Raw genomic sequence first — 12,973 nt, 5'->3', positions numbered from 1 at the left:
CCCACAGCCCAGCCCAGAAAAGGTGGCTGTGGGCACCAGGTAATGATGTCATATAGCAACACCTGGCTTCCTCTCCCTAGTGACTAGCCTACTTGAAGTTTCTTCAGTCCAGGAACAGGACTTGCTTTATAGCCAAGTGCAAACATTTTACACTTTAACCAAATGTCTGTGAAGCATTTTCCCATGCCTCATCTCATTTGATCCTTACAGAAGTCTTAGAGTAGGTAGATAGGACACTAGGTGGAATCCTATTTTCTTTTCATTAGTCAGAAAATGGAGATTTAGAAAGTTTAGAAACTTGACCCAACTGAAAAGAAGTAAGAAATGATGGGCCTTAAAAATGACTTAGGCTTTCTCACTTCGCAGAATAGTCAAATATTACTGCACTTAAATATTTCATCCTTTGTTCTCCCTGCATGATCTACAATAATCTACTTTGTGTTGATATTTACTGCTGTGTTGCTGACAATTACCTGAAAGAGAAGTTGGGTTGCTTCACTGGGCTAGAAAAAGTGTATCTAAATCAGAAAGCAGGTATAATTAAGCAAGTTTATTTTATATATTTTATATATATATATATATATATATATATATATATATATATATATATATATATATATATATATATATTAAGTTGACTCATGCATGTGCAATACATATAAAGCTCTCCCTGGTGCCTATTGCACGTGTGTATTTCAATCTGTCATTGTCAATCGTGAATTTGGTTGACACTCCTATTATAGAGAAAGGGCGAATAGCAATATTAAAATATTTCTTCTAATTAATTTCTTTTCATTGTGCACGGATTCATCACAGTTGTCACTTTTGAGCTCTCTTTAGAATTGAGGACTTAACAGAAACTTTTGAGAATTAAAATATGTCCACTCGATGAATTTCAGTTCTAGAAATCTGGACTGATGCCTTTTTTTATTGAATGGGGAGGTTGACAAATGCTCCCCAGAAGCAGCCACAAAAGATTGCTCTATTTTTACCCTGAAAGTTACAATGAATTGCTTTGCATTTTATCTTAATAAGAAAGAAAAATACCCTAAAGTTTATATTTCTTCCATCTACCTGCCACAGGGACTCATAAATGTCTACTAATGAAATAAAGAACTATGTGTTCAGGCACTATGAGCCCCAAGCACAGAAAAATAATTAAATTAAATACTTAATGAGAGGCATTCTTTTTTCTTTTTTTTTTCTTGGCTCTGAAATGTTTAGGCTATGGGAACATTTTGACCTTACTATATCTGCTTAACTTAGGCAGAAACTTTTTGCATTGTATTTACTCAATAAATGTTTGATTATGATGAAAGCCAAATCCTATTGAGTATTTTAACAACAGCAAAATACTGATAGTACAGATTGTATTGTTTTTTACTGTTGATACTCTTGAACTATTATCCCACAAAATCAACAACACCAACTGAGAAAACAATATTTTTCTTTTTCTTGTAGGCCTACAATGACTGCTTGGAATCTTTTGAAACCAAGGTAAGTTTTGGAACCATTAAATTCAATTTCATGTATTTTTAAGTTGCATCAATCTTTAAAAAAATGTTTTTATTGATTTGAAAGAAAGAGGAAAAGAGAGAAGAAAGGAGGAAGGGAGGAAGGGAGGGAGGGATGAAGGAAGGGAAATAATGGAACATAGATCAGCTGCCTCCTGAACACTCTTTACTGGGACTCCAGCCCACAACCTGGGCATGAGCCCTGACCAGGAATCTAACCTGTGACTTCTAGGTGCATGCCATAATGTTTAATCAACTGAGCTACACAGGCCAGAGTTATTTACATGTCTGTTAACTTGGAAGTAAAATATTTAAGGCTCTTCCTATGAAGTTGTCCACAACCAAATTTCATCCTTCAGCTCCAATGTCATCACTACAATCACCGTTCACTTGTATCAAGCTTTAGGTGGTGACACATTGGAATCCACAGTCTAAATCCAATGGACAGATGTGTTTTCGTTGACCTAGTTGGTGTTTGAAAATTAGGATATTTTATTTAAAAAGCTAAAAATTTGGCAACACTATAAAAACATGAATATGTCTAGAAATAACGCATATTCCTGCCTGGCAATAATGTTGGAACTGCGTAGATGAGGAAGGAATTCTGATTGCACAGTCCCTATCCCTTCCTATCATCTTATCACTCGGTTGTTTTGTTCATTTATCATATGTACTTGGCCGTTATAGACATTTAAATTTCTCCAACATGCTTTTTTCCTCCTTCCTTGTCATTACTTATAGTATTCCATTGACCTCCTTCCTGATTTTCTCTTTTTTTCTCTCCTCTTTCAGATATTTTCTCAGCATTCTTCAAAGGTTACCTCCTTTTGTGTGGTACCTTTTTCTGATACTTTATATCACTGGCACAGTTTCATTGTACCTTCCGTTGTCTTTACTCATTCAACAAACATTCAGGGAGCATTGCCATATATCAAGCATGCTGCCATGCAAGGGACATTAATGGAAGGTGATTGGCATTTACCCACATGTATTTGTGATGTGTTCCCAGTGTCCTTTGATACATTGTGTTAAAGCACTCTGACTGGGGTGATAGAAGTGAGCACTAGCTGATGCTATGAGAGATTTAATTGAAAAGTTTGTGCCCTTTTCTACAAAGTCTAGGGTGGTGTTAGGCATGACCACTTGACTTGCTTTGAAGGATGACATGTGAGAGGTACAGATGGGCATTCCTTCTTACACAGTGGGGAGGATGACATGTGAGAGGTGCAGATGGGTATCTTCCCTCACACAATGGGGAGGAACTATGCCCAGATGACGATAGTGTTCAGGCACTTCTAGATCCTGAGGACCTAGTACCGCTTAGTAGCCTCCCACCCTCAAGTCCCACAAATATATATCTTGTTGATCTAGTGGATTTTCTGATAAATAAAAAAAATAAATAAGAAAATAAAAATTATGATTGATTTGGTTTCCTAGGGAATTAACTTTATGGGAAAAATACATAGAGTTAAATAGAGGAAAGGGGGCAATGATATTGCCTTGCTGGCATGATTGTTTATTAATAAAACATACGGACAGTAAATGAGCTAGACTAAACAGTCTTTTCTTCATAGCACATCCCATCAAGAACTCTGTTATCTTGCCCTGGGCTAACGCCTTCCTCCAGCATGCCCAAATATTTACTTTCACATTATGAACATGTGAACCCTTTTGACATTTTCTACAAACCTCAGAGTATCCATTTCAATCCAACTGTTCACTTTTGCCTTTTAATTTCTTCACGCTGTAATTTAACACCAGAGTTGCTTCTCTGATGTATTAGGCATGAATAAATTACATTCTACAAATGTTTCAAATGCTCAATAGGCTCTAACCAGCCATCATTTATCTCTGAGTACCCTTTAGAAAAGAACAAAAGGATCTTCATATTTTTTTATTTGTACAAGTTAAATCTAAAAAAAAAAAAAAAGTGCAGTTATGTAAGTGTAAGATTAAAGACTTCTGTCATTGCACATTTCTTCTCCTCATGCTGGGGATTATAAACTCCCATGCTGCTATCAAGTTGCTATGTATACTAGGGTCTTACAAGGAAATGGAAGACTGACGGCCCCCCCCCCCAATTTAAATATCTTTGCATCATGAACATCCATTAGAAAAATATAGCTTCATTGGAGTTAGGAGAAAATATACCCTTTGTTCACCATCCCATATTGCATTTCCATGTCACATATAATTGTTTGTAAGGTTTTCAGCCTCCCACAACCCAAATAAAAAAAGGTTTTATATACGATAGCTGTAAATTTCAAAAGACAACGTCAAAACATTCAGTAGAAAGGAACTTTCTTATCGCTCCCGGCAGACTCTCGGCTCCAGCGAGGCACGGGAGCACAGGGCCTAATTATAACAGTTTCCTATTACAGCAACCTATGTGGTTGCCACATGCTGCAGCGAACAGACGTGAAACATGTGGGTCTTCTTTCTCTTTCTGTCTATTTTCCCCCAAGATGCTGGGGAGTCCCACTGGGGGGAATAGAGTCATTGCTTTGGGGCACCCCTTAGTGATTACAGAATTTACCTGAAAATGAACTATAATAAGATTGAACTAGTCGCACTCCTGTGTTTGCCTGCATTCAGTAGGTTATTCAGCATCATCTCAAGTCTTCCCCTACATCAAGACTTATGCATGTGTGTATTGGGCTTGCAGGGGAGGTGGGGGAGAGGGGTGCGGGTATTTTGAGCCTAAGCTGCAATGGGATGTGAAAAGAGGGAGAGTGGAGGAATGGCTTCTTCCCTTTGTGCTGACTTATGGGAAGAGAGAGAGGTGTGAAGAGTTAGTGGAATGTAGGGCCTGGGCATGTGGCCATGGGAATAGCCCTGCTACTTGGATGTATTCCTGTATCTACAATGCATTAAAAGGAAGAAAAGAAAAGGTGTGACAAGCTGGTGAAGCTCAGTGGTTGAGCATCAACCTATAAACCAGGATGTCACGTTTCAATTCCTGGTCAGGGCACATTCCCCGATTGCAGGCTTGATCCCCAGTGGGGGAGTGCAGGAGGCAGCTGATGAATGATTCTCTCATCATTGATGTTTCTATCTCTCTCTCCCTTTCCCTTCCTTACTAAAATATATAAATAAATATATATATATTTAAAGGAGTTATCTTCCCACCATGGTACTTAGGACCCAGGTCAAGTCTACCTAGGTCTACATCTAGCTTTTATATAATCCTATATAACAAAAGGGTAATATGCAAATCAACCAAAGGGCTGAACTAAAGGTAGCTATGATATGCACTGACCACCAAGCACCAGATGCTCAATGCAGGAGTTGCCCCCTGATGGTCAGTGAGCTCCCACAGGGGGCGTGCCCCTCAGCCAAATGCCAGACTCATGGCTGGCAAGCACATCAATGGTGGTGAGAGCCTTTTCTGCCTCCCTGAGAGCTCCTGGACTGTGAGAAGGTGCAGGCTAGGCTGAGAAACACACCGCCACCCCAACCCCCCTACACACAGTGCACAAATTTTGTCCCACCAGCGCTCAGCTCATGGTCCTCAGCCCTCATTGAACACCTGTATAAAAAACGTGCCTCAGCTCCTGCCCAATGGCCCAATGAGACTTCTCCAACAGTAAACCTCGCCCAGGAGTGGGAGTGCAAGATAAAACTTCCTTTTGACTGGCCTTGACTCTCTGTCTTTGTTCCCTGAACTGGGAACCTCACAGCTAACATATACAGATATTATTATTCCTGAAACATTTTAAATTTCTTGTTTTCTTCTCTCACAGGCAATGGTTGAGGCTTTGAAATCTACAATACTTTAGATGCTCCATCCTTCCTTAAATGTATGGAAAAAAGGATGCTAATGATAGTTCTTATCCTATGAGACTGGAAATGTTCATTTCTGTGAAGCATTGAAAGATCCACAGTTTTTAATTTTGGACTGTCTGATGCGAGGTGCTGTTTTGAGCATTCTACATACATGATCAACTTTCATGTTTATACAGCTAGGTGTGATACTTACTACTGTTTTCCCATTTTGCAGATTATAAAACTACATTACAGAGAAATGAAGTAGTTTGTCCACAAACCAGCAATTTATTGAACTTGGAATTTGCAACCAGAACACTCTGAGGCCGACATCTGCATAGTTAATTTCATTCATTACATGCCTCTTTAGTTTAATCAGCTTTTGCTTTCCTGAAGCCCAGGGAAAGGAAATTGAGTTGCCTAATATAGCAGAAAACATAGCAGAACTTTGTGAGAGTGGTGTCCTCATATCACCAGTATCCAGTATGGAGAAAAAAATACATAAAATTTAAAATGAAAACTCCATTTCTCTTCTCCCACCTCTTCATCCCTTCCGCCCTTTCTCTCTATCTCATCCAGGTAAATAAATATAGAGATAATAGATAGGTATTTAGTTTAGATATATTTATTATTTGAATAGATATATACATATTTTTAATGGTGTCTTATATAAATGTATAGTTTTTATTTAATTATGGTCCAATTGATTTTTTTTTTCTCCTTTATAGTTAAAAATTTGGCTCCAATGCTTTCTAGCTGCGTGACTTTTGGTAAAGGGCATTACTATCTCTACTCAGCATATTTCCTTATGAAAATAGAGTTGATTTTGTCATATGCCTATTATATTGGCTGGTGGTTGATAGGATGTATATCAATGGCGAGGTGCCAAATTCCCTCTTCTCTTTCCTTCTAAAATATGAAAGAAATTTCCTTCTAAAAATGTACCTACTTTCAGGTACATTTTAAGGCGTGAAATGCAAATGCTATGTAGACATTACTTTCTATGGAAAACAGAAGTTTGGAAGTATTTTCCAGACTATACTCATTCTATTCTTAACTTCCTCTGACATTAACTTCAACACAGAAAACAATGATGTAGCTAGGAGAAAAATAATCTCTGATCCTCCGGAGTTCTGTGAGAGTTTAAATGTTTTAAATAATGCACTTAACATTCCTTTGCTGTATTGGTCTTTATGTTAATGGAGATAATGCCACTTTGCTTTGTTTCCAAGAACATACTTAGCTTATGTGGGAGCACTAGCTGGGAAGGTCTTGACTTGGTCATAAATTACTGAAGGTACTAGGACAAACCACTTAACTTTTCCAAACCTCCTTAAGATCATGAATCCCACCTAACTCATGGGATTCTTGCAAGAATTACAGGACTGTAGCTTAGTTTCTGGCACTTAGTAGGTGTTCAACAAATGGTATGGTAGCAGTTAATGATTTCAGTTCATGCCCAGCTTAACAGTCTGTATTTTTGTTTTGTTAAGTCCTAGATGCAGAGCAAGATAACGGCTGCTACAGAAGACATGGTGGAGGATATGTGCTGTGGCCCAGTCCTTCCTTCTTTTGAGGTCCAGAAGAAGATGGGCAATACACATATCCTGCTGAGCCCTGACTGCTCTGTGACCGGAAAATAATTTCCTGTTCTCCTGATCTTTCTTTTTCTTGCCTATAATTTAAGGAGTTTAACTAGTTGATGGTCAATGTTTCTTCGAACTTTACAGTGTTAGGGGTGAGAGATTGAGCTTTTCATTTGTTCTTGGGAGCAGTAGTCAGTCAGAAGGGATTTGGCGGTTTCAAAATTCAAACAAATTGTCCCTGTGCCCGCCCCGGAGGCAAGATTCAGGTGCTTAGTTAAATCCATTGTACAATGGGGAACCTTCGTTTCAAGGATGCCAGCAGCAATGCCCTATTTGTAATTTTAGTAGCTCATGTATTTCTTGGCAAGTGTACTTGCCAACCCTCAGAAATATTTATGCCATTATTTGTTCTACTCAAAGACCAAAATACTTAGCCTCTCAGAATTACATGTGTATGTTTCCCTCCCCCACCCCCGCACCAAGTCTTGATAAACAACAGGGTATGCTAATAATGATCATTATGAGGATGTTTTTATGATAAAAGTACATCTATGCCAAATTCTCTAGGCACCCAAGAATGCCAAAATGAATATATTGCCTAATAAAAGGGCAGCCCAGCTCTATAAATCTCAAGCATAGTGAAGAAAAATTCTCCATAACCACCACCAACTGCATAATAAATAAAGCAACTATTCACCCATGTAAAACAAAGGAAATAAAGAGCTTTAGAAATCACCAGAACTTTGTATCCAAGGACTTCAGAGCAGAAGCTAAAAACCTAGAAAGCTAGGGCCTGCTGATATGGTGTACTAGGCACTCAGAAGTTAGACCAAACCTTTCCTTAGGTCAAGTTTATTACAGCTGAATTAGACTAGAATATGTGTGCTGGAGTAACATACACACTCCCAAAGTTTCTGTGGTTTCACCTGTCAGATGTAACTTCATTCTTATGCTCAGTTCAGCGCAGGTTGGAGGTTTGCAATGCTCACCCACATCAATTTGGAGATCCATGCTGTATCTTGGCTACTTTTCTCTTAGCAACTTTGATACTTTGGTGCTTTTCATTTTCATCAAACAAAGAGATAAGGGAGCATAAAAGACTCACATCTTTTCCCAACTACCTTGAACTAATAATAACACATGCTGATTCTGCTCATAGCCTACTGCCCAGAACTGGCCACACAGCCCTCACTTTACCGGAGAGAGACTGAAATAAGGGAAGTTGCACAGGGGGCACCATGGTTTCACTCTTTTGCTACAGCAGATCTCTTTTGGGCTGGATCATGAGTGTCTCACTTTGCCTCATAACCTTATAAAGCTTGAACACAAAACTGTATTTCTAGTGGCAGGGCTGTGTCAAAGATCAGGTGGAATAATGGCCATGAAATAATGGGCCTTTCTCAAAGCAGAATCCAAAGGTGAGTTTATATATATCATGAAAAACGTGCATCCTAGGGCCATGGGATCTTTGTTCAACATTCTGATAGCAATACTCATTTAAGCTCCTTTTTTTTTTTTATCAAGCTGCATACATTTTTTAAGTTTCACATGTCCCATTACTTAAATGGAATCACATATATTTGCTCTATAACTATGATGTATGAGTTATGAGGTTTTCTTTTAGAAGAAGAAAAAGAAGTATGGTCAAAATCATTGTCTTTTGTAAGTGTAACATTGATAGATTGAGTTGAAGGATTTAGGTCCCTATAGACCCTCTTGAAGTCAGATAGGATGCTCTTAGCACCAAATAACAGATGAGCCAACTTAATACAGATTTAAACAAGGAGGACACCCCTTATGTTTCCTAATGGCAAGTCCAAAGGAAGGTTAACATGGCAGACTTTGCTAATTGGAGTCTGTGTCATGTCTCCACATTGATGACCTTCATACTAACTTCATCCTTAGTCCATTAACAGGTGACATACCCAGATAAAACAGTAAGAGCAAGACGAAGGGTCATTATTATTCATTGGTTATCTTTCTTCAGCCTGAAGAAAGATTTATATAAACTCTACTCTTCCTTCACTTTCTTGTAAAAATCCCCTCAAAGCTCATTGCCAGGATTGGGTCACATGACTATCCCTAAATGAATTCTTGGCAAAGGGAATGTGGTTTCTGTAATTAGCTTGGACTTATCATGTCACATGGAATTTAGGATGGAAAGAAATCAACCAGAATAACACATAGATTTCACATGGTTTTCAATTCTTGGAGCAGCATCTCCTTTTTTTTTTTTTTTAATATATTTTATTGATTTTTTTACAGAGAGGAAGAGAGAGTGATAGAGAGTCAGAAACATCGATGAGAGAGAAACATTGATCAGCTGCCTCTTGCACACCCTCTACTGGGGATGTGCCCTCAACCAAGGCACATGCCCCTGACCGGAATCGAACCCAGGACCCTTCAGTCCGCAGGCCGATGCTCTAGCCACTGAAACAAACAGGTTTCGGCAGTATCTCCTTCTTAATGGACCGATTCCTTATTCTGATAGCATCTGAACTGGAGTTCTCTTGGAATCTAAAGAAGAATCTCAGCTCTGCTATTGCTGTCAGGGGAATCAAACCTGTCACTAGGATGAAAATCTCAAGTAGACCAAGACTGGGCTAGCCACCTGAGCTTGTTATAAAACTAGCACATTTAAGATTTAGATTAAAATCTTGACTCAGCCACTAGTGTTATGAATGTTGCAAGATGCTTACAGCTCTTTTGTATAATTTTCTCTCTTTGAAACAGGATATAAAAACCTAACTCATGAGTCTTTGAAATTATTAAATTAAATAATGCAGAATTTTGTCACATAGTAGGTACTCGATAAGAGTTATTACTGGTAATAGTATTAGCATTAGTATCAGTATGATGAAGAATTAGAAGAGGCACAGCCATCATCAGATTCTTATCCTCTATCTTTTGTCGCCTGTTCATGTTGGGTGTGTATTATCCTATTTCCTTTCCAACAAAACCTACGTCAATATGGATAGTTCTCATGTTTTTATGCAAATGTGGATTTAAAATATGTTTATCCTCAATTTTCAAAAAATGGCATTGTTATGTAAATTGGGGTAAGGCTGTATGATGGAAAGTTAATCAACCATTAAAATTATGTTGGTGTGGCATTTTTAATAACATGGAGAATCACTTATATTACAATATTTAAAATGTAATTTAAATATATATATATTTATGTAATATGATCTCAACTATGCAAAGGAAAATATTCAGAGGAAAAAACTTGAAGGAAAAAGCACCAAATTTAAGAAACTTTGGCTCCCATTGAACATATTCTGCATGATTTTTTTGCTCTTTAATTTTATATTACCCAAGTTTTCTTTTTTTGAGCCTATTTTAGGTATTTAAATAAAACCATATTGAATATAGAGTTACTTTTAGATGCATAGATAGATTTAGATATGTAGATATCATTTATTGAGCTCTTACCACACATACCTGGTCTTGCGTTAAACTCGTTATATAGACATTGCCTCATAAATTCTCTGCCAGAATCTCAGGGAGTAAGTATAATTATTTCCATCATTAATTCCATATGATGAAATTGGATCTTAGAGGATAAATTACCCACTCTTCTGAGGGATTGAAAACCATAGTGGTTAGTCCCCAACACTCATGATTTGGACTATTCCAAATACCTCCCCTTTATAAAGCAGAGATTCAAAGATGAATTACTTATTGGGAATATGTAGAGGTAAGTTAAGTACAGAGTCAGGTGATTTTAAAGATTCCATTCAATGAAGAGAGTTTTTGATTCCATTGAAGAGAAAAATGGGAGGCATGGTTTGAATTTGTGAGTGTCCAGCAGAAACGAATGTGCAAGTAGGTAAGGAATTCCTGGCTTCGGTAACAATAGAATGGGGGAGAGTGTAAGAATATCATGAGAATCAGAAAGTGGCATTTTCATCTTTCTGATTATATTCAACATAGCCACAATAATCATTGGCTACTTCTTTCAGCGACTGCTGTCTACTTAACTTCTCAGTCCATAGCTTCCTATTCATTCAACCATGGGGTATCAATATACTTGCATTTCAGCTTATGCCACCATGTATGGTAACTAAGGGTGCAAGCTACTTTTCCCTGGAATGTAAGACAGGTGATTCGTTTAAAAGTCAAACCATTGCAAGTATAAATTAAGCTGAAACAGCAAACATGAGATATAGAACTCGTAAATTTGTGCTGGGGCATTTTTAGTATGTTGATGGCTCAATGAAGGATCTGTAATGTGCTATGTAGAGGGAAGATGCCAGAGTTAAGTTATATAGTCAGAGTTAAACCTGACCTTCTGCATTTCTGTGTGTGTGTGTGTGTGTGTGTGTGTGTGTGTGTGTGTGTTTATTGTGCACCATTATGATGATTTGGCTGAACTAAGTCTTCCTGTGAATTGAGTTAGGCCTTAACTATATATGTTGGAAAGAGCAGACTCCCACAATACCCTGTGCCAATTCTGCTAATACCTGCGGATTTTTTTTTGTCAGTGTCATGTTGAAGTACAAATGTTAAGGACTTTGTTTTTTTATAATATATATATTTAGGTGATATAAAGCAGACAGAACTCAGGGACTGTAATGTATTCTCTGCAACACATTATTTCTAAATGTCAATCTCAAACCATAGATGCTGCCAGAACTGAAAAGTTACCTGGAAGTGAAGTTGGATATGACATTGACACACTAATGTTTACCAGTTCCTGATATGATGACAGCCTAACTTCGAAGACATTTGGAACTTGGTCACTAGGGAAGTTCTTGCTAAGCATACAGCTGGAATTATACAGAATATTATGTTTTCCACCTGCTCTGCACTCAACTCCCTTTCTACTGGTAAAGATGCTCAGATTCTGGAGACATTCCCTCCAGTCTTCTAGGTATGCTGAAGCCGACTGATTTTAGTGCCAGGAGTTGAATAGATAACCAGGTTTTGTCTCCTGGAGCCTCACATTTCTCAAAGCTTGATTCAGGGATAGAGAGAGGGCTCAAACAGGGCCAATCTAGTTGACATTACAAAAACAAAACAAAACAAAACAAAACAAAACAGCATTTTAAAAATTTTATCTTAAGGGAAGATACAATTTATTTAACTTAGAGATTCGGGGATATATATGTTTAGGTGCTGTGGGACAGGGAAGTAATCAATATGTAAAAAATAACTTCTTTTAGCCCTAGCTGGTTTGGTTCAGTGGATAGAGTGTTAGCCTGCGGGACTGAAGTGGGGAAACAAATACACTTTTAGGAAAAATTAAGGAACTGGAGCCCAGAGAAGAAAATGAACGAGAGGACATGCAGGTAAAATGGGTATATTTAAAGAAGTATCCAATGAAGGTAAGACCTCTTCCCAGCCCAGTCATTTTCAAAGTTCGAACATATCTCTCAATAAATTAAGATTACTTTGTAAAGACCAGATTGATCCTCAAATAAATGGAAACACATTCTTTATAGGATATAGTAAAATCCCAGTCACTAGAAGGTTACTGAGATCTTGCAAAAGCATCCCAATAGGATGTAGTGGAGGAGGAACCAGTAAGGGAAGGTCTATGGCCAAGTTCAGCCTACTTGCTGCTGGTGTTATGGGGACTTACCTCAGCCTTTCATTTACATGTTGTCTATACCTGCCTTAATTCTATAAAGATCTGAACAGTTGCAATTGAGACAATATGGCTTCAACACTCTACACTACTTACTATCTGACTCTTTAAATCAAAAGTTTGCTCATCTCTGCTATAGAGGAAACTCAAGTGTGCACACTAAGAAAGACCCTGAGAGGTTAAATTTTCTGACTTTGGCTTGCTGATTTTTTTTAAAAGAGAGTAATCTCTATTTGGAAGCAATGGAGAAGAAAATGATTTAATTTCTAAAAATATTTTGCAGAAACACACCCTTATGAATAAGTACTATAAAGGAAATTACAGCTTGATGGAGAATTTATGGATTACCTCATTAAAATAATCATGAGTGGGAGGCATTAATATTCCAAGTTTAACCGTTCATAATAGCTACCGAAAAGTCATTTTCATGATCATCAACAAAATATTATTACCTTGTTCTTTCTGCAATACATGGAAGAATTTCAGATCTCATCTCTGTAATGTATGCATACAAA

The sequence above is a fragment of the Pipistrellus hanaki genome, assembly GCF_964339955.1.
Source record: "Pipistrellus hanaki genome assembly, chromosome: 15".
Taxonomy (NCBI): Eukaryota; Metazoa; Chordata; class Mammalia; order Chiroptera; family Vespertilionidae; genus Pipistrellus; species Pipistrellus hanaki.
The sequence above is the reverse complement of the archived record's forward strand: the minus strand, read 5'-3'. Positions refer to the sequence as shown.